This window comes from Colias philodice, chromosome 19 (assembly GCF_061535455.1).
Source record: "Colias philodice isolate Cphi_HAF_F1 chromosome 19, ilColPhil1 Martin Lab GWU primary, whole genome shotgun sequence".
Taxonomy (NCBI): Eukaryota; Metazoa; Arthropoda; class Insecta; order Lepidoptera; family Pieridae; genus Colias; species Colias philodice.
In genome coordinates, this window is record NC_143104.1 from 7,422,555 (window position 1) to 7,444,891 (window position 22,337).

Sequence of the window (22,337 nt, forward strand, 5' to 3'; positions counted from 1 at the left end):
TATTATTTAGTACAGTAATTATCGGCGCGCCGTCATATATATGATTTTCGGGTTCTATCAAATTTTTTATAAACAATAGGTTTAAAATGCATTAAATAAACAATAAATCAGAGAAACATCTTTTATGTTAATTAAAATAATAAATACAGGATGTATGCCATATATAGGTAAAGCTAATGTTATGTTGCTGACGTGTCTAGAAAGTTTGATATTTTGTGTGAAGGTTTTTGTTTTATCAAGGACTTTTGTACCTTAATAAATTCATAAAATATACACGAGAAAGTAGTACTGTATCGTTTCTAATTATCTTGAACATTAACCTCGTAGCCACAGTAGCATATCTTCTTTATTATTATTGTTATATACAACGAAAGTTTTATCTGTGCCATCCATACTAATATTATAAATGCGAAAGTAACTCTGTCTGTCTGTCTGTCTGTTGAGTAACAACTCAATCACGCCTAAACTACTGAACCAATTTGCATGAAATTTGGTATGGAGATATTTTGATACCCGAGAAAGGACATAGGCTATCTTTTATTGCGAAATATGTACCACGAGCGAAGCCGGGGCGGACCACTAGTATCCTATAAAATTAAATTAGCAAAACAAATCCTTCTTTAACACGAAAAAACTCAATTAAAGCTGTAATAAACAAAATTTAAAACACGAAAAGGAACTTGCGTGAAGAATGAAAAGATAACAAAATGCCATCGCCGTTCCCCAAAATATCTATACCTAGGTAGAGATACAGCTAATAATAATTTAGACTCAATGCCTTATTTAGAAGATGTTAATTTAAGCCTTGCACCATTTAAATGATGTATAGCTTCAATCAAAATTAATTTCCCTTAGAATCTCGAATATTAAACGAGACTCACTGAAATATCGAAATGGAATTGAATTTGAGCTTGTTTACGTTTTAATTTTGTGTAATTATTTTCCTAGATTGAGAAGCGTGATTTTGACGTATTTAGAGAACTGTCGGAGATAAGGTAATGTTTTGTTCATTATAAATTAAATGTATTTAAACTTTCTACGGAAATAACAATCGCATTATGATTAACACGACCTGTAAATTACAAGCCTTTTGAAGTATACTTTGCTGTTCAATATTCACAACACAACACGGAACATTTTTGAAATTGCCTTCTGTTGTCTTATATTGTATACTATTCTATACTATGTATATTGTAGTGTTACCGTCGTATACACCAATTTGAGACGTGGCAATCCAAGTTGCCTCGTGCACTGTACAATTTACACCCAGCAAATGTTTGTCATACTATAAACAGGCCTACCTTCACCCTATCTTCGTTTCCCCTATAATTTCGTCACAACAATCTTGTTTTTGACCCGACAATTCCAAGAACTCTTCATACGAGAATTATGGCTTTGTTTTCGTTCTATCGCGCATTTCGTTAATGTTACGCCCTTTTTAGATTTATTCGTGAGCTTTATTAAATTGTATTAAGGACAATACTTATTTGTAAATGTTGTGGGAAATATAAATTATCAGTACAACTGCCATATTATTATAATAGATAAAATATAGTACCTAAATACCGACCGTGATACGATCTTATAAAATAATTTAAATATAAAACGATATTTTAATAGATAAAATACGTTGTATTGTTCAAGAATACAAAAGTGTTTTGTGTTTCAACAGGCCTGTCGAAAACTTAGCTATTTTCTACAGAAATAAATTGTAGGATGTTTTTTTAGGTAAATACATTGCATAGTTGGGTGTCAGTCAAAAAGGTAGACAATATTTAACGACGCTGTATGAATAAAATATAAGCCTACAGCGTTCCGTTTTCAATATAATTTTCCAGTCGGAAATTTAGAGCATAGTTCTATAGGTGGAATTTTTAAATATTTGGACATTCTGTTTGATATGTTTTGGGGGATTACTTCTTTACAAGTGAAATAGTTTTCCATTTATATTTTATAATATTTTAATAAATAAATATAAGGTTCTACATTTTTGTAGTTATCATTTTAATTTATGTATTTTATGACAATGTATCATGGAGGTTATCTATTAGTTAAAATGAAAATGAAATTATTCGGCAAAAAGTTTTGAATAAGCTACTGATAGCTTATTCTGATGTGTCTGAACACATCATCAAATTGTGAAACCTGCCAAAATTTATCAGATCTAAGTACAATAAACTATGTAAATAAATATATAGGTATAATAAAAAGTAGGTATATAAATAAATGATACATTCATGTTCTAGTACAAAACACGAGACACGCACAATGTGAATATTTTATAGACGCGAAACTCGACACATTTGTATGGCTTGTCTGTTGGTCTAAATTCCATGACAATTTTGTAAGAGAATTGACCACAGATTATTATTTATCTCATAAGTAGCTTATTAATAGTAAGGAGCTCTTGTTAAATACTTACTGCATGTTTGAAAAGTTAAATAACCTGCTAACTATTATATTTTGCTTACTTACATTGAAGTTATAGGTAGTTATAAATTTATAAAGGTAGGTAGGTATAATTTATAGGTAGTTTTTTTTATTTCCGCAATTTTGCATTGATGTCAACTAGATGATATGAATTGGAAATAATAATTTTATAATTATAACTTTTCTGTACTATCAGAAAGTTGTCTGCTTCATAAAAAGTCGTAAAAAATCATAGTAAAAAATTAATAACAAATTATAAATATCTGTCTTTCATAATTGAGGGTTCATTCAAATTAACGATTCTCCGTAAATAAACGACTCAAATGAAATATTTAAAATCTTGTTTAGCTAACAGAGATATTTCATCACTTTTTCGTTCTAAATTTTAATTGCGTACGAACGAAAACTTTGATAATAACATTTATTTAGCTCACTTCTGTTTTGCTTCAATTTAAAGTTAAATTTCTGGTAATGTGACTTGTATATCCTTCGCAAAACTACAACAATCTAAGTTAAGCTGTCTAAATTTCTCTACAGCAGCTAACTGTCTAGACTTGCTATCTTTAACACACTGAAAGTTTGGATTAGGTATAGGAATCTATTTCTGCATCAATCTGTGTGGATCTACTCTATACTTAATATTATAAAGCTGAAGAGTTTGTTTGAACGCGCTTATATCAGGAACTACTTGTCCGATTTGAAAAAGTATTTTGGTGCTAGATAGCTCATTGATCGAGGAAGGCTAAAGGCTATATATCATCACGCTAAGACCAATAAGAGCGGAGCAATGCGGGTATATACGCGCGGCACAGCTAGTTTAAGTAGAAAAGGGAAACAAACGTATGTCATTGAATTCGTGTATATTTGCTGTGCCAAATCACATCCTTTTATTCTAGGACCGCGTATATTTATTAAATAACAGTCGACAATATGAATAGCTCAACCGCTTCTCATAAAATTCCTTATTGGATCTGCGCGCCCATTACATTCGAAGCTCCGAAATATTTGTATGATTAATCGAATTATTGGCCTGGGGCGCAGGAAACGTGAGCAGGTGTATGTAGGTGTACCGTAATATTATGTATTACTGATATTTTAGAATTTACCTATAAATAATGACAATAAAAAGGTCCCGTTTTGTAATTAATTTCCTACTAATACGTTATAATGACGATACAAAATTCCAGCTTTAATTTAATTAATGTCATGATGCTTGCGATGATGATATTACTAAATTAATTTGTCATTTTTTTGTAGGTACGTGATTAGAGGGGATGAAATAAGGCTATGTCATTAATATGAACTGTTTATCATGTTATCCTAAAATAATTTTACCGAAATAAGTGCAGCATATTATTATGTACCTACCTACCTATTAAGCCATGCAAGAATTTTAATAAACAAAATAAGATTGTCTAGATACTAAATCGCTATTAAATATAGATAAATCATGAAGCAAGAATAAGTGTTAAAATAGAAGTGACTGCATAATTACTATGAGGAAAGTTGGAAACCAATTTTCACTATTGAAGTACCTGAAGCGTTACAAGAATACTTTAGTTCGGTTAGTTGGAGTTATGGACTAGTTTACTGTTGGAACTTGGTGCATTATCTTTACATAAATGCAATTCTTTCTAACACCTACATCTTTGAAATTGATAAACGTAAGTATATTGTAGATCACGGTGTACTATCCATTTTTTTAACTAATTCTATTCTTTGTTGTGTGTTTTCAGTAGCTATAATATAACATTTATCACATGTATATGAATAGTGCAAATACTAGAATTACCTAAATAAATATTTTGTTTTTCATAATTGTATTAATAAAAAATAGGGAACAAAACTTAAGTACTATAAACATAATATCTTTTGTCAATTGTTGTATTACAATTGTTGTATAAAGCGAACAGTGAAAACCCAAAATGAAATATCTTCGAAGTTCTAAAACAAAATATCCAGATATTTTCAATGAAACAGAATATGCATCCATTAAGTTTCGGAACAAGCAGAACTTTCAATGCCGAATACCAGAGCGTGTTCTCGCCCAATTATTTTTTATTTTCAATTTCCCTTCTCACTGAACATCGCAAATTGTCTAAATTATTCACACGAAAGCCAGTGTACTGGGAACAGCTAAAATAGCTGCATTACGTATTTAAAATTAGGCCTCCGTTTGAGTTTATTGATCGTTGAATTAGACATGCGGTGTGAGGAAAACATGACGGTAAATTTCATTCCCAAATGAGTTCATGATGTTAACTTCGTTACGTGATGCATTATGTTTGACAAAATCTATCTTTTATCGTTTCATACAGGAATTCGGGATAATACGTTAGTGATTTTTCCTTCTTTTTCATGGAAACAGAGATAGTCTGAAATTTACGAGAACTGTATTCGTTCCGAATCAAAATATAATATTGGTATAAAAGAGCATGATATTAATATGTTTGGTTGCAAATAAGGCTACATTTTCTATCTATTAAAATAATCTCCAATTCATATATTAATTTATAAATAAAATAAAGGATTCAAACCATTTATTGCGTCAAACACAATATTAAAACACATTACAGTGCTTAACTGCTATCCTACTCGTACTTCAAGCTCAGTGTGGATTAAAATAATGTTCAATTAACTATCCGTGACAATACCCATTTTTCGCCACACAAACAAAACCTTTGGAGGTGAAAATATACGTATTTTTATCAAGTACTTATCTGTGCTCCGCGGTTTTAGCCGCAGTGCTTCGCTCCTGTTGGTCTTAGCGAGTTGATATATAGCCTTTATAGCCTTCCTCGATAAATAGGCTATCTAACACCGAAAGAATTTTTCAAATCGGACCAGTAGTACTCGAGATTAGCGCGTTCAAACAAACAAACAAACTGTTCAGCCACAGTATTACAATATATTTTTATATTGTGCTTCAGCTTTATAATATTAATATAGTATAAATGTGAAGGATATACATTACTTGAATCATGTCTATAACTAGTACAAGAACGTTGTCCTACAAAACAGAAATTGTAAAGCAGACCCTGACACGTTTCTGAGATTTTATCTAGGATAGCAAGTGAGACTGAATAAAACAAAAAGACTGGAGATTTTCATATTTTTAATGCTCGGAAAATTTTAGAGCGTGCAACATTGAGCGGGTTATCTCATATTGCGCAATTGAACCAATTTAAAAGATCTATTTTGGTAATAGTATTTTTAAAGTTCGTATATAACTTGTAAAATGAGCTTTAATATTTTTATGTATAATGTCATATATTTTCATTGTTTTTGCTATGATTAAATTCTAAATGATATAACCGTACTGGAAATAATCTTTCCGATGATAAACGCTGATAGACAAAAAGATAGAGAGCTTATAAGAAATACAAACGGCCATGCTCATTTGGTATTTGATAAATAAATATATAGCACTTTCGGTAGTACATAGCTTATAAATGTTTATAGTAAACGCATGCATTACATGCACGCGTTTCTATACTCGTATTATTCAAACCGTTGCCGTTGGTTGTATCTAACTTTTATAAAATAACATAATAATAAAAATTGTTATGAGTGAGTACATAATTTATCATTCTGCCACAGAACAACCATATAATATTATTTTATATAATTTATCAAAAGAAAAAAATAATTTATCTTTTTACGTTTAATTACAGTGTTTATATAAAAATGGAGCGTGATTTAAGTTATTACCGTTGTAAAAAGCAAAACCGCACCTAAATCCAATCCTTGAATTGGTGAAGATTTTATTGAAAGACGAAATAAAAATATATTTTATCCATTCGATTTATTTCCATTTGCATTATGAATTTTCTTACAAAAATATATCGTCTGAAAGCTGTAATTCAATTACTTAGACTTTGTGGTATGTGATTTTTATTATTGGAGCGTTATTATAATACTAGCTTCCACCCGCGGCTTCGCCCGCGTTTTCAAAGAAAAACTCGCATGGTTCCCGTTCCCTTGGGATTTCCGGGATAAAACCTATCCTATGTGTTAATCCAAGTTACCCTCTATATGTGTGCTAAATTTCATTGTAATAGGTTCAGTAGTATTTGCGTGAAAGAGTAACAAACACATATCCTCACAAACTTTCGCATTTATAATATTAGTAGGATTAACTGGCCTAAAACAAACAGTTGGCAAAAAGAAAAAAACGAAACAAAAAAAAGACGGGTTGCACTCCGGGAGTGCCGGCAGAAGTGAAAACTTGATTATTAACGTTGAGCATGTTTGATATTTTGGAATGGTACCTATCCGTCTTACGCTTTTTCGATCAGGTCACGTGTCCTGACGCGAGTTTAAGATTTTATACCCATTACAGAAAAAGGGCTCAACGCCGCTAAAGAAGTTTTCACTTCAAAAAATTACATTTGATTTTTGAATTGTTTTTTTTTGCCATAGATATAGGTACAATCATATTATAAGGATATTGCTTTGCCATAATATATTAAAGTTTTATTTAAAAACATACGCTTTATGTTATTTGTTTCGTAATTTTAATCAGTAGCATGTATTTATATAATATCCTCCTAAATAGGCCACACTGCTAAAATCTAGATACCGAATAATGAAAGGATTACAAAGGGATTACTATCAAGGGAATTTAATCACTAACTATATTAGGCGTAGGGTTTAAACTTTCATGTACACAATATCATAATTTAATTATGAATCTCATAATTAAATAAATTGATTAATATTGCGAGGAAGTGACTACGTGTGACAAGCTGGCTTAACACGCTTGTCATCACGCCATGTCATAAGTTATATCTCTCTTTACTTCCTTATTTATCACGGACTTGAATTAAAATCTATATTATTCTGTTCTTTTTCCTTATTTATGAATAGAAAACTTCATATTATATAATTGAATATTTCATATAACAATTTTGATTCAAATGCGTTAAGTTCGTGAAAGTATTTAAAACAAAGAAAGACAATACAATTATTTTAAGGTATAACAACTCTGAAAATAGCAGATATGTAAGAACATAGAATTGGTATGTGTTACATCTTTATATTACGCTCGCGTAACGCTCCCTTCAATAAATCAGTGGAGAAATACTATCGAAGCCTTTTTGTGGCATTATTAGGTTAAAAGTGACATTCGAATTTAAGGTAACCCTTTGATATCCGTTGGCTCGTAAAATCAACACCTGCCCATAATAAATGTCAGGGATAACGCACTTTTCCCCGTAAAGAATTGTTTTTGAGGAAAAACTCGAAGGCCGTGTTTTATGGTGGCTATGAGGGATTTGCAATGAAAGTTCCGTGAGAAGTAATTATGTTTCAGTTTATTTTCTAAGGGTTTTACTTGACAGTTTTGTTTTACTTTTATTTTAGGGACTGGGTTTTGAGTTTAAGCTCTTTGGTTTGGTTTTTACTGCTTTATATTATTATAGGTGTATTTATTTAGGTTATTATAATTATTATCATCTTATAAGTGGTTGAATATGAAACTATCATATCTTGAATATTATTGACCTGCTATTCGAGTACCTATCGATAGTTTTGAATTATGATGCAAAGCACAACATTCATTCATACCTACAATTTGTAAAAAAGATGTGTAATATCGGGTACCTACATTAACAATATAACCTAACCTGTATTAATATTGAGTTTCAAAATCTGTGGATATATGTGTGGATAAATCTGTAATAACATAACCTGTTTTAATTAATACCTATTGAGTGATGCAGGATCGCAGAAATATATCAATTTGAATTTAGGTAAATTAACTCAAGCATAATCTTTAAGATTACGAATTCCTCTAACGTTTTCGTTTTTCTTTCATTAAAACGAGATTAATTTCCTTAACAGCGAACGAACGCCTACAAATATCCACAAAGCTTTTTAATACTGATTGATTCGTGTCTGAAGCTGCGTCTACACTGACAGCTATCCCTATTACAGGGTTTATAAAGCCCTAATGACTTCTAGGACCAATGCTCATTGATCGCCTAACCCTATTCTTATGCTAGTAGTATGTTGTCTATATTTGTTGGTGGCCAGAGCAATAAGCATGCCACCTGTCAATGCGGACACACCTTAAGTCTGTCGACTACAATTTACGAGGAAACTAAGCCATCCAATCCTGTCTGCCCCGCGGTTCATCTTCTAATTTCTCCCACGAGATTCCAGCGGATACTACAAGTTTTATAGCGTACCTGACTTGAAATATTGCTTGCTTATACCCCGATTAGTTATCGATGTGAGCTGCGAAACGTTACAATTTGAAACTGGAATATTTTTTTTATCGGTGTATTTAGATCGAACGAGCGAATGCACATTGTAACCCACTATGTCAAATTCTTTTAGTGTAAACAGGCGTAGAGCATTCTTTCGTTGTTCTTAGTAGAAAAGATTCTATGCAATGTTCTAATACTGATTATCACTGAATACGAGTTTTCGTTTTCACTAAAATAGCACGAAGAGTTATTATCTTGCTCTGACTCTAACTCTATGATCGTTTGGTCTAATTGCACCGTATCACAATGAATGAATTTGTCACCTTGTAGTGTTGGGCTATTGATATTATGTTCATGAGAGAGTTGAGTACGTTTTGGTATTGAATATCACTCGTGTTGGTTAGATACTACTCCTTCAAGTCAATACGAGAGATCACTATAACGACAATTCATTATATTGATTCTCTCGTAGATCTACTGGTTATCTATTTTGACTATAGCTCTTAGGAAGCCAGTATTAAAATCTGGACCAATAACTTTTGTTTAGCAGTTAATAATTTTTATCGTCATGATGGACAATATGGAATGAAGACGATTTTTAAATCCCATAAGGGACATCAAGCATTGATTGTTCCTATGATAGTTATGTATTTTTGCATTAGTGCATTCTTGTACATTATAATAGTATTATTTCTATCTATCGTGCATTTGTTTTACCTCCTTATACTTTTTGCCTATAATTACTATTTGACTATAATATCTATAAACCTTGGGTTCTCATTAATCAATCCCATTCAGAACCCTTAACCCATTTTAACATAACCCACAATTAAGTTGTTTGAGTCCTTATACGCGTGTCGATTACGATCTTATTTTACTTTTATTATTTTACATTCCTTTGAAATATAGAGTGTTCTTGATAGTACTTGACCCATTATTTTAAAAAGCGTTGAACATTTGTACTGTTTTGTCTTGTCACTATTTGTCTTACTTTTATCATGTTTTTACTCCATCGAAATTTTAGCTTCACTAGCTTTTCGCCAGCAGCTTCGCCCGCGTAGCCAAAGGAAAACCCGCATAGTTCCCGCTCTCGAATGATTTTTGGAATAAAACTATCCTAACAAACACAATTTATTAGTAGTATTATAACAGGCGTATCAATTAAAAGTTTGAGTTATCTGCAAACTGGTCAAAACTATCGCAATGGGTCTCAAAGTGCTAAATGTTCACAGCAATCCATTGATCCAAGTGACAATGCTATCAACAGCTTATCAGAGCCAGCTCAGAACAAAGGCTATGGGAACAATTGATTAAATTCCATTCTGAAGCAAATTTCCTAAGGAGTTTGAGAACTTGATTTGGTGTAGATTCAGTAGCATGTAAATCTATCTAATCTAATATTCTAATATATATTATAAAGGCGAAAGTTTGTAAGGATGTATGGATGTTTGTTACTCTTTCACGCAAAAACTACTGAACCGATTACAATGAAATTTAGCACACATATAGAGGGTAACTTGGATTAACACATAGGATAGTTTTTATCCCGGAAATCCCACGGGAACGGGAACTATGCGGGTTTTCCTTTGCAAACGCGGGCGAAGCCGCGAGCGGAAATCTAGTATACATATAATTGTTATTTTAAAATAAAATTTCAATAAAAAATAAATTAACACGTTTCTTTGCTGCACGCGTGTAACTTTCATCTATTTCTGAGACACCTTCATGTGCATGTTCTAAATCTTTTACATTCATTATTATCGAGATATAATGCCTGTTTAAATAAAATATATAAGATATATTCTAATTACATAACATATCGCTCAAGAACATCAATTTAAAAGTTTTATTCCTGTCTCATACATCATTTTAAGTGTACTTAGCAAGGGTTCCAATAATAAGAGTACCACTCTGAAAACATATTTAAGAGATTCAGAAGCAAGATATCAAAATGAAGCATAACTTTTGATGGTCATATTCGAGTAACGCCATTTACCCACGCAAATGATTTTCTCGTGTTTTCCAATTGCTTTTGTACAACTTTTATCTAAAATGCAGGGTTCATGTTCTCATATATTTAGGAGTAATACGCGCTTTTTTGAATTGTTTTGAAAAATTAACCACGTTACATGCAAATTGGGTTGCGATTGAGTAAGAAATGCAATATCCGAAGTGGCCTTGTTTTATACATGACTTTCCGCATGCGGCTTCGTCCGCTTTGTCTTAAACTTGATAAATTATATTATACAAACCTTCCTCATGTATTGCTCTATCTATTAAAAATGCGTTGCGTAGTTTTAAAGTTATTCGCATACATAGAGACGGACATAGAGCAAACGACTTTCTTTTATACTATGTACCGATAAAACTTTCGTCATGATCGTTATAATTATTTGGCTTATATGAAGTAAAGGTAACATTACCAATACCATTGTAATAAAATTGAATTTCATCTTAACCACGATAAATAGAAATACACGTTGTTATGAAACTATCCGCAGTCTTATAAAGCTATAATAATATTACATAACAAAAGGCTCGTTGTTTCATTTTTAAAGCTCAAGAGATTATTCAAATAGCCGTTTAATATTCACAAATAATAGTTAATTTTCATTTACATTGAACTTCAGGCTTACTTCTGCTCAATTCAGTCATTTCAATCCCAAGTTTGATTTGACTTTCAAATGAATGCAATAAGTGGCTCGTATAACTTCTCTCTTTTTAACGTTTAATTCGTAGATAAAACGCTATATTGAGATGAATTTTTCATTACTAGTCTTATAAAAAATGAATCGTGGTTTTAAATCAGTAAGGGCTATTTTCACCGCTTGCTTATAATGTACCACACATAGGCGAATTGAGACTTCTTTGGCGTAAAAACATTATTTGTCATTTTAATTGACAGATAATTTAAACAGAATATGCTATCATGAAGCTGTGAAACTGGCCCTTAGTTCGAACGTTCGTTCGTTCGATTCGTTATAAAAACGTCACTTTATTAGGCCAATTTACTTGTGAGAATATCAGTGTAAGATTGATTGAATGTTTATATTTATAATTTATTCATTAAGATAAACAATTTTTTAATCTATATTTCTTCTACAAATTGTTATTATGAGTCTTATGTGTATGCATTATAACGCCTCCGCGTTTATGTATGCACGAGTGATAATAAATTGTAGGTATATGTGTACTCATAAAACAAAACATTACGCCCTAGAACAATGATTACATTTTCTACACTCTCTGAATTAAAAGAGTATGTTTCCGCGTATTTTAGCATTCCGTCTTATTTTACTGACGTTTTCTCGAATTTATTCATTTTCTATTTAAACATAATCATCTACATTACATTTTAATAATAAATTAACGTTAAAAGTGACATAATAAGGATAGCGAGGCGTTCTTTTGTTCCAAATCTGATTCTAAATTTGGATTAGCAAATGTAGCTATAGATAACACCTACACAATGCCCATTGGAGCTCAAAATCCCAATCCCAAAATTAGATTCACTCATCAACGATCCTAAAATATTCGCAAATAACCAATATCTGGTATCTGGAGGTATTCAAACGTTTCTCTCTCACTTAACACATGATGTTCACACGAGCGCGAACGTCACTAATTCGGATATTAATTAATTGTGTCCGAATTTCGTTGAAAGAATTTAGTTAATTTGCCTCGTTTGTTGCGTCGAGAGGGTCATTTGTTTTCGACGGTTTAATAAAGGTTACGTTACAACAAATTATTGCATAGTTTTTGCTCTCAAGCTTTGTTATTAAAGTGGATTTGAGTAAGGATTAAAAAAAAAAAAAATTCTTTATTGACAATAGAATACAACATTTTGAAATACTGAAGTCTCTGACTCCCAAACTAGGTAAAAACCTGTATGTCAGGAGTCAGCGCCCTCTTCCAGAGAATATTCAAGAAATGCCAATAAGAAAAACAAAAAATAAAAATGTATAACAAACAAAAAATAAAAATAGAAATTGTTTTTTCCGGCATGCATGTATGTGTTTTAGTGTTTAGGCCTTGAATGTGTGTGTATTTGTGTGTGTGACTGTGTGTGGTGTGTTGTGTGTATTTGTGTGTGTGTGACTGTGTGTGGTGTGTTATGTGTATTTGTGTGTGTGACTGTGTGTGTGTGTGTGTGTGTGTGTGTGTGTGTGTGTAATAGTGGGTACTATATACTCAAGTTATAAGATTTTCCGTTTCTTCGTAATCTAGAGTCAAAAGCCAGTTTTTAATTTTTACTTCTACATCACGCAGAGTACATGGATAAATATCAAGCAATTTATTAATTTTGTTATATAGATGTACAGAAAGAAAACTGTGTTGTCTTTTCAATAAAGCAGTTCGACACCTCACAGGATCAATTACATTTGTGCATGTCCGTTTATTGCGAAACTTATTTGGATCATAAGGAGTCGTAACATGTTGTTTTATAATAGCATGATAAATATAAAGTTTCCTTACAGACAGTATTTGGCATATCTCATATAATTTTGTTGTTGGAAACCTATAAGGCTTAAACAACATTGTTTTGAGTAGAGACCGTTGTGCTCTTTCCAGTTGTAGCATAGTGCTTTTAAATGTTCCGCCCCATACCCCAATACAATAGCCAATGACAGATTGAACTAAAGCAAAATAAACAGTTCGTAGGATATCACTATCTGCCACATGTCTCAGGTTTCTAAAGACCCATGTGAGTGTTCTAACTCTAGATGATATCATATTAATATGTGGCTGCCATGTTAACTTCGCATCTAAGAGAATACCTAGATATTTTAAAAATGTAACTTGATTCAAATGTGCACATGAACATGTTTTATTTATAGGCGAGTTGCAAGTATGAATCTTTACTGTTAGATTAGGCTCTTTAATACGGGAAGTAGTAAATTTAATAAACGAAGTCTTAGATGTATTTAAGGTTAATACATTTTGTTTAAGCCACAGACTAGATTTATGAAGACCGATTTCAGCATTTATCCTAACTTCGTCCCAAGTATCTCCATGGAACAACAACGCAGTGTCGTCCGCATAGGAGATGATTTTACCCTTATTTAGTTTAAATTGGCATAAATCATTTAAATATACTAAGAATAAGCTGGGGCCGAGTATGCTGCCTTGCGGAACCCCATATGTAACCGCGATGTCGGAACTGATTGAGTTACTAATCTTAACTTTTTGAAAACGCCCAGTAAGAAAACTTTTGAAAATATTCAATTCGTTACCCCTTACACCATATCTCTCCAGCTTGTCTACAAGGGTGGGCACTGAAACAGTGTCAAAAGCCTTCGCTAGATCGATAAAAATACCGATGCACTTTTGTTTTTTATCTAAATTATTACTTACAAATTCTACCAAAGATCTAACAGCCCCATCCGTACTTTTTCCAGCCCTAAAGCCAAATTGGTTTTCTGATAAGATATTATTCCTTTCTAAAAATTTCATAAGCTGATTATTCAGGACTTTTTCTAATAGTTTCGATAGCGCTGGCAAAACAGAAATCGGTCTGTAATTAGTGACACTATCTCGCGCCCCACCCTTGTAAACTGGGGTAATAACCGCTCGCTTATAAACGCTGGGAAAAATACCCTGTTCAAAACATAAAGTTATGATCTTGGTAAGATGAGGGATTAAAATATGTCTTGCCATTTTAATAAATCTATTCGAAATACCGTCCCACCCAACAGCAGAATCATTCTTAAGATTCATTATTAATGATTCTATTTCTTGTTCATTGGGAGGGAGCAATACAAGAGAGTTTTTGACACTAGGTATATTATTTGTATGAGAGTTATGATTATTTAATGACCCAGGGTGGTTGTCGTTAGTTTGTGATATATTTTGAGCTAAAAGTTTCCCCACGTTCGCAAAAAACGAGTTTACCGCTTCAGTGGCATCAAGGGGATCTCTGTGAGTTTTTAATAGATTGATGTAATTTTAACCTTCGTGAAGATGTAATAAGAGCTATTTTAATTTTAAATACCAACTTGATAGATATTCAGCTTTACTATTAGGGATGTATATCTTATATACATGATGCCAGTTAACAGTCATGTGTAGGCTGCTAATGTATGCATGAAAATTAACTTTATAATGTGAGGGTGAAATTATTAAATATAGCTATTCACAATGAATATTTACCTTCATACATTGGATTTGTAACTTGTAGCATTTTGTCAAAACATTATTTAAGAAATAGATTGAATCTAATATGATCTTTATAATAAGGTTTAGTTTATGTCCGTAATTTTTTTTTATTATCAAGAATAAAACTTTCTTTTTTATTCCCAAAATTGTGCTACATGCGCTATATAAATGGAAAAGTATAATACCTGTATAGGACACTATTCCGAGCGGTATTCAGCCATTTTTGCTTTAGGCTTACGTGATTTTATTTCAATGATTTTTTTACTGAAATATGCTCTATTTCGCTGACAGTTTCGTTATAGAAGTGCGGTATTTACATCGTGGAATAGCTTGTGGTGACGAAACGTGCACATTCGGGATAAACCGTTACGGTAAATGAAACTTTATTTGAACTGTTACTTTGAATTGTTTATTTTATTTCTAGTTACAGTTGCTGAATTTTGTTTTTGGAATATTTTTATTTGTACATATGAAAATCGGATGCTCGGGGCTATTTTTAAATAGTGGGAAGTAAAATTATATTGATGCAGCATTTCTTTTGCTGTGATATTTAATTAAATATTCAGTTCAAATAATATTATTTAAACTACATAGTTTACCACTTGTTTTCAAGAAGACGACAATCCCCAAAGATAAACAATTTAACTCCAACATTTTTTAATATCTGTAACTACATACAAACAAAAACAAACTTATGTATCCACTAATACGGAAAACCTTCAATCAGTCATTATTTTCCTTTTATTTTATCCAACATCGTGCAGAATCGCGAACTAATTGAGTTTGTAATTGTTTTTGCAACTTAGAAGCCCGCGGTAATTCGATTTCGGCGTTTGTCATAATAATGTAAGTTTTGAGGGCGTGCACACATACGCGATATATCATATAAACACACATGATACACACACGCGCATAATATGTGTGTAGGAACTGAGGGATTACCGCAAATGTATTAAAGCAGTATTTATTCCAGTTTGGGAAATATTCTTAATAGAACTCTGTCATTTTTCCACACTGGAATTAATACTGCTTAAAGAGATCATGGCCCCTTAAAGTTTTAAACTAAGAAAATGGTGGTCTTGAAAGTAAATAACTGCTTAACGAGGTATTAAACGTTACTAGATAAAGGCAAGGCAATAATTGAACCGCTATTGGAAACAAAGCTCCTAATAACATTAAATTACAGAGCAGCTTTTAACACAGCTGAAATGTGTTTCTATAGTTCAGTTTTTGAGTTTAACATTTTGTTTGCCAGTCGAAGTTATTTTGACACGACCTAAATACGAATTTTAATACTCAAAAAGCAATCAAGTTTTTGCTCATAAATCATTAAAATTAATACATGTTTCTCGTTGGAAACTTTCTAAGCGTTCTGCTAACAACTTGCATATTTTAAACTCAAAACTTCTGTACATATTCATTTGAATTACTAACAATTTCTGGTGAGAAATAGGCTCATTTACCGAGGAGTATGTATTAATCACGCATGTTATTCCAAGCTTATGAGAGATTAGACAACAGTTTATGTGTAAAACAACTTCGTGGTATAATTAGGTGTATGCAAATATTTAACTCCACTAGCAACATAATGTTTTTTTTGTTTAGTTTGGTTTTCAGTTACAGTTTCTCTATAGTTTTTTTTTTTTAAATAAAAAGAAATTATATAAAACTGGTTGGATATTATGTCAAAGATCAAATTGTAAAAACTGCAAATTATTTGAGTATGCACTATGCAGATATCCTTTAAAACATTGTGTCTAAAATATTCCTTGAATATAAAGTTACATCTTATTTTATGGACGACTTATAGTTTCTTAGCACATAGAAACTTATTTTGCATTTTTCTTATAATCAAGCATTTTCTCTAATTCCCAACAAAACGAGCAACTTTTCAAAAATTAAACCAAGGAATTATTTAAAAAAAATCCAAATGTACACAATAATATAATATTATGTACGTTGTATTTGCCACTTTGTGGAACGCAGATGAAAAGCCTTTCTGCTATTTGTCGCTCACAGATAAGCATATGTGATAAATGTTTACAGCTTGCTTCTGTTTAGCCACAATTTGTTCCTGCTTTAGCTTATTTCAGTAATACGTTTAAAGCAAACGTCTCTTTGCATTGTTTAAACTATTGCGGTATTGTGTTATGAATGCTGGATTGAATATATTTTATTGTTTAATGCAACATAAGTACTACTAGTACATTACTTTTGTATCACGTATACATAACGTGGTGCTTTTGTAAGGTTATTACTTACTGAATGCAATTAACATTATTGGTAATTACTAATTATATCTAATGCTTTCCACAATACACTAGTAGCATGCGCATTGAAATTGAACGAGATAGCCGTATCATAAATTTGTTTTTAAATGTATGGTAGTATTTATTCACCAATTAACTTTTATTGACACATTTAAACTGGCTCTAAATTATGTTTATTTAACAAATTAAACTGAGTTAAATGCATACTAGATTACACAATATAAAGTTACTTTTACATGTAAGAACTCATCGCAACATGATTTGCATTAAAATAGTCTGGTATTTGAATAGTGTTCGAGCCAAATTGTACAACAATAGATATAATGTAGGAAGCATTTGAGTTTGGAATACATTATTTTTATTGTTTAACTTCGGTATATTATCATATTATTAGTTGTTTGCTATCAATATTGTGTTTTTGTTTAGAACCTTTCAATTAGTAGATTATGATTAGGTTTGTGTAATATGAACTTAGTTTTATTTACTTTTACTAGGAAACTCTTTCTGGCTAAATATTAGGGTGGAGTGATAATGTATGAAAGAAATTTTTTTTTGTTTTTTTCAAACGGCATAGCGACAGAAAGGTGCCTTTTAATGAGTGAATTCAGCATACAAAATATTGTTTACCTGTCTTTATGTTTTGAGGTGCCCCAACCCAATTGAAAATTAGAAAAATATGATTTTTTCGCAAACTTTGATTTATTTTTTAATCACAGTATTTTTATGGCCGTCAAGTCTATTATATAACAAACTTCTTTGTGATACACTAAATAATAGCCTGATTAGTTGTTTTAACGTATTTCATTAATGAAAATGATATTATAGAGGTATGAAAATATCAGAAATAAGTAATTATTTAGTACTAGCTGCGCTCGCGGTTGCCTCGCGCTTTCACCCGCGTGGCTCCGCTCCTGTTAATCTAAGCGTATTGATATGTAACCTATAGCCTTCCTCGATAAACGGGCTATCTAACACCGAAAGAACTTTTCAAATCGGACCAGTAGTTCTTGAGATTAACGCGTTCAAACAAACAATATCTTCAGCTTTATAATATTAGTATAGATTATAATATTAGTATAGATAACGCTGTTTTTTTTTTCAAAATTAGGCATTAGCAGTCGTGATACTGATGCTCTTGCCATTATAAAATCATTTTGTTTACTTTTGCAGCAAACTGCACTTGAAGCTTATGTCACCAATTTGATAATATGCTTTACGGCCTGGGCAAGGCATAGAAAATCTTTGATATTCTGAAACGTAGTCAAACCGCTTTTCACGATGTCTTTTAAGGTTTCTTCAGATAAATTAGAAGTCAGAGGCTCAGTTTTCTTACATTCTTGCCACATAGTTAAGTCGGTATAATCTTTTGAGCAAGTACAAGAGAGTTAAAAAAAATGGCATTTGCAACTTCAAATATCAAATAACCTTTGGTACTGAGTGACAAAATACTTCAGTTATCTTTTCTTGTTCTTTTTTGTTAGTTTGTCGGTCTTGATAAGGTTTTAATAAGCGTCTATATTCATCGAATATGGTGTGTCGAATAAGTTGTAGTACTCTATTAAAGCTAATAGTGGGAAGCGATGCTTTTCGCCACACATCAAACATTTCCGTAGCTAATCTTTCGGATAAATCATGAATTTTGTTATTTTATCAGGTTTAAATTCATATCTAATAAATAAGTAATAGTTTTTTAGCATCAGTACAAGTTAGTAATTGAGACACTGGGTACTTCTCTGGCAAACAAAATACAGGACAACATGTCGTTTGTTGTATTTTGACTTGCAACACTTTACTGTAACAAAGCGAAATTATAGATAGAACTCACATCAAAAATATTAAATTATGATCTTAATTGTATTTAAGTGTAAAATGTAATTAAGAAATATTACTAACTTTAGTGTTATTTCCTTAACGGCACTAATTAAAATCAACGTTTCCTACAATAAGAGTCGGCGCAAACGGGCCACCGACCAGAGCCACTGGTAGCCAGCGATAGCCACTTTTTTATATATTGAAATATTATGTATTCTGTGTCTTCCTGTTGGCAACCAACGAGATAACACAGAATCTGATTTAGCGTTAATTTGTCAAAATTAAACTTTACTGATTTTCGACTAAATTTTTTGAATTTCTGAAAGTTCATGATGTTGGGGGCACCTCTAAATGTATCATCTGCAAAGTATAATTTTGCATGTGTATTTATGAGCAATAGTGACATCTTTTTACAGGTATGCCGAAACGAAAATGAAAAATAATATTTTTCACTCCACCCTACTAAATATATAATTTGGTGTGTTCTGCTTTTTGTAGGTAAATATAACAATTTTATTAAATAAACACTGTTTTGGCTATAACCGTTCTTATAATGATTGGTAAAAATATTGTTTCAAAATAGTCTATCAGAGAATGCAGATATTTTATCACAATTTCATCTAAAACGTAGAAAAGTGCACCTAATCCAGATATCTTTTGAAAACACTAGAATGATGTTAGCGAAAATCTTATTTCCTCCCGTTTAATGAAACGTCTGACTAGACTTAAATTCTTTTGGCTTCTCTCCACACGTAAATGTTGGACCAACTAGCCTGCAGTACACTCAACGAATATTAAGAGGAAATTATCTCAAATCTCAGTTTTTTATAACTCTATTAAATGTGTGCTTTATGCAATCGATAATATTATTATAATTAAACGTGATACGTGACTCCGCACCTGGGAAATTATTGACCTGATAATGGTGAATAGTTGTGAGAGTATTTTATAGGAATTATTATGATTATTAGAAAAAGAACAACTGTTAATCAATTATCCTTATATATTTTAAGTACAGGGCACTCTGTCAATGTCTCAGGGGTTCTTTCATTTAGTACATACCTCAACAATACGGAAGAGGTAACAAACGTTACAATAATAAAATAAATTTCGAGAATTACAAATAAAATTGATTATTAAAATTGTATATAATTTTGGTATCAACAATTTCAGTACTTTGCCAAAGAAAAATCTTCAAAAAATATTTTCTGTGTAGTCTACAACTTTTTTACATAAAGTCACAATGCTTCACATTTTTCATTAACCCTTTGAGCGAAATTTTACAAAGAATTTAATAACTAAAATTCACGAGGGTTTCCGGTTTCCGCATAGCGTAACATAGACAAACTTGACCGTTTTTATCTTTTGAATTCGTGAAAATACACAAGGGTAGGAAATTAAATTGACGGAGATAATATCGGAGCTATATAATGAAGCAGACATCTTCAAACTTAGGACGTTGCGATTCTTGAGAAGCACTTATACGCCAGTAAAGTTTTAGTTCAGCAGCAAACTAATTAATTTAGAAGAATCTGGGTTAATCAATATATGCATGCCTAATTTGAGCGCCGTGAATAGCTCTAAGCGCTACAGTTTAATATAAATTGACGAGAACTTTCTAGAATGGAACCTCAAGCTTACGTCTATATAATAAGGTGCATATTGATGTTGTTCCTAATTCATTTTATATCAAAGAAATGTAGTTATTGTGTGGACTTAACATTTCTTAATGGTGCGTAACATGTCTTAGATCTAATTAATGAGTCAAAAATTCAATAAAATTATTACCATATTCTTTTCTGTAAAAAAAATACGTAGGAACTTAAAAATGATGCACGTTGGTGGTGAATGATCAAAAGATATGCAAACTGCAGTTTATTAAATTTTCTGTCATAAATTTACATTATTAAACAGTATTGTTTTACAAGCATCTGCATCATTATCGGAGTTTTTGTTCTCTTATTTCAATATTTATATTTTATGTTTTGTATATTATAATACTTAATCTGGTATTGACTTTTGCAAGCACACCTTTTTGGGATTTATGTACCACTTTTATACTTACAAGCGCAATTTTGAGTGGTGCTGTCTCATATTCATTGCATGTTCTTACGACTACATACAGTATGTACGATGTTTCACGTTATTTATATATTTAAACTTACAGCTTATATTTTAAGGCATTATTTACTGCTAGCGTTTCGTATGCACGAAGTAGGTACTAAATCAAATCTTTCACAGACGGACGGTCGTAAAAACTATCGATTCTATGCTGAAAGTTTTTACGATTCTTAGTCCAAGTAATTTTGGTTCTGACCATTTCGTTTTATATCAAAAGTAAGCGGCCACCAGGTGCAAATAATCGCAACTTTTCACACCTTTAAAAATCTAATATTGCAAAGGTCACGAAGGCGTGTTAATATATTATTTTAATAATATTTTTTTGTATGTATGATTCCGAGAAATATTATATTGTTTAAAAATTATGTAGGTACCTATTGTAAATTTTCGCCTGTAAGTATGTGTAAGGTTTACATTTGATAATAAACTTTGGATATAAATGATTTAGAAATATTTCTGAAATAAAGGATTTTTCATTTTATATAATATTTTATCTGCCTTTTCTGTACCCAGAAAGTAGCGAAAAACCGCAGAGAAGCGATAAGGCCACTGCTTTTGTACTTTATTAAGCTCTGGTTTATGTATGTCGGTATTTCCTAATATTATAAATAGTATGTATTCCTTTTCACCAGTAAATAATTAAAAAAGAGCCCATATTTCTTTAACACTATTAGTTATCGTAAATCAAAGTGTATCAAACAGCTTAGTAAGAATCAAAGCACCATCTATTTTAAAGCGAATATAAGTATTTTTACAAAGCATTATCTCGCTACACAGCGCGAGAATATAACTTCTCAGCAACACTTTATTGTGAAAGATAAATAGGTTCATGTTATTGTGTAAAACTTATTAATATTGAGGGCAATAACACTCGTTTATTCAACCTTTTAATGGACTACTTTATTTGTATAAGTTTATCTTTTTGGTATTGACAAGACAATCTTTGGCATTCAAATATAGCTCCGGATATTGTCGTACGATTTTCAATACTTCTTTATTGTTTCGTTGTTTTCATTGTATTGGAACTTTGGAATCTTCGAGAGCATCCGTATAAAGTCCGTTTGATTTCATGTGATTTATTTCGTAAAACGTAAGGTTGTTTGCGATTTAACAATAACTAGAACGTTATAAAAAAAAAGAAGAATGTTACATTTTACTATAGATGCAAGAATTTTCAATGCGGGCTAAAGAACCAAATTCCAAAATAGTTTTCTCTTGAAAATTGACTTCTAGATAAACCTTCAAACAATCACACAAACGTACATACTTGAAATTAGTATGCACATAATATAAAGAAGCCAGTCCAATTATATATATATATATATTTTAATTAAAC

General features: G+C 31.5%; 1 protein-coding gene across 3 annotated transcripts in view; it reads left to right on the top strand.

Moving 5' to 3' along the window:
- Window positions 1-22,337, top strand: part of SK (small conductance calcium-activated potassium channel) — a 219,463-nt gene that overhangs the window by 150,228 nt on the left and 46,898 nt on the right. The gene's annotated exons all lie outside the window — the stretch shown is intronic.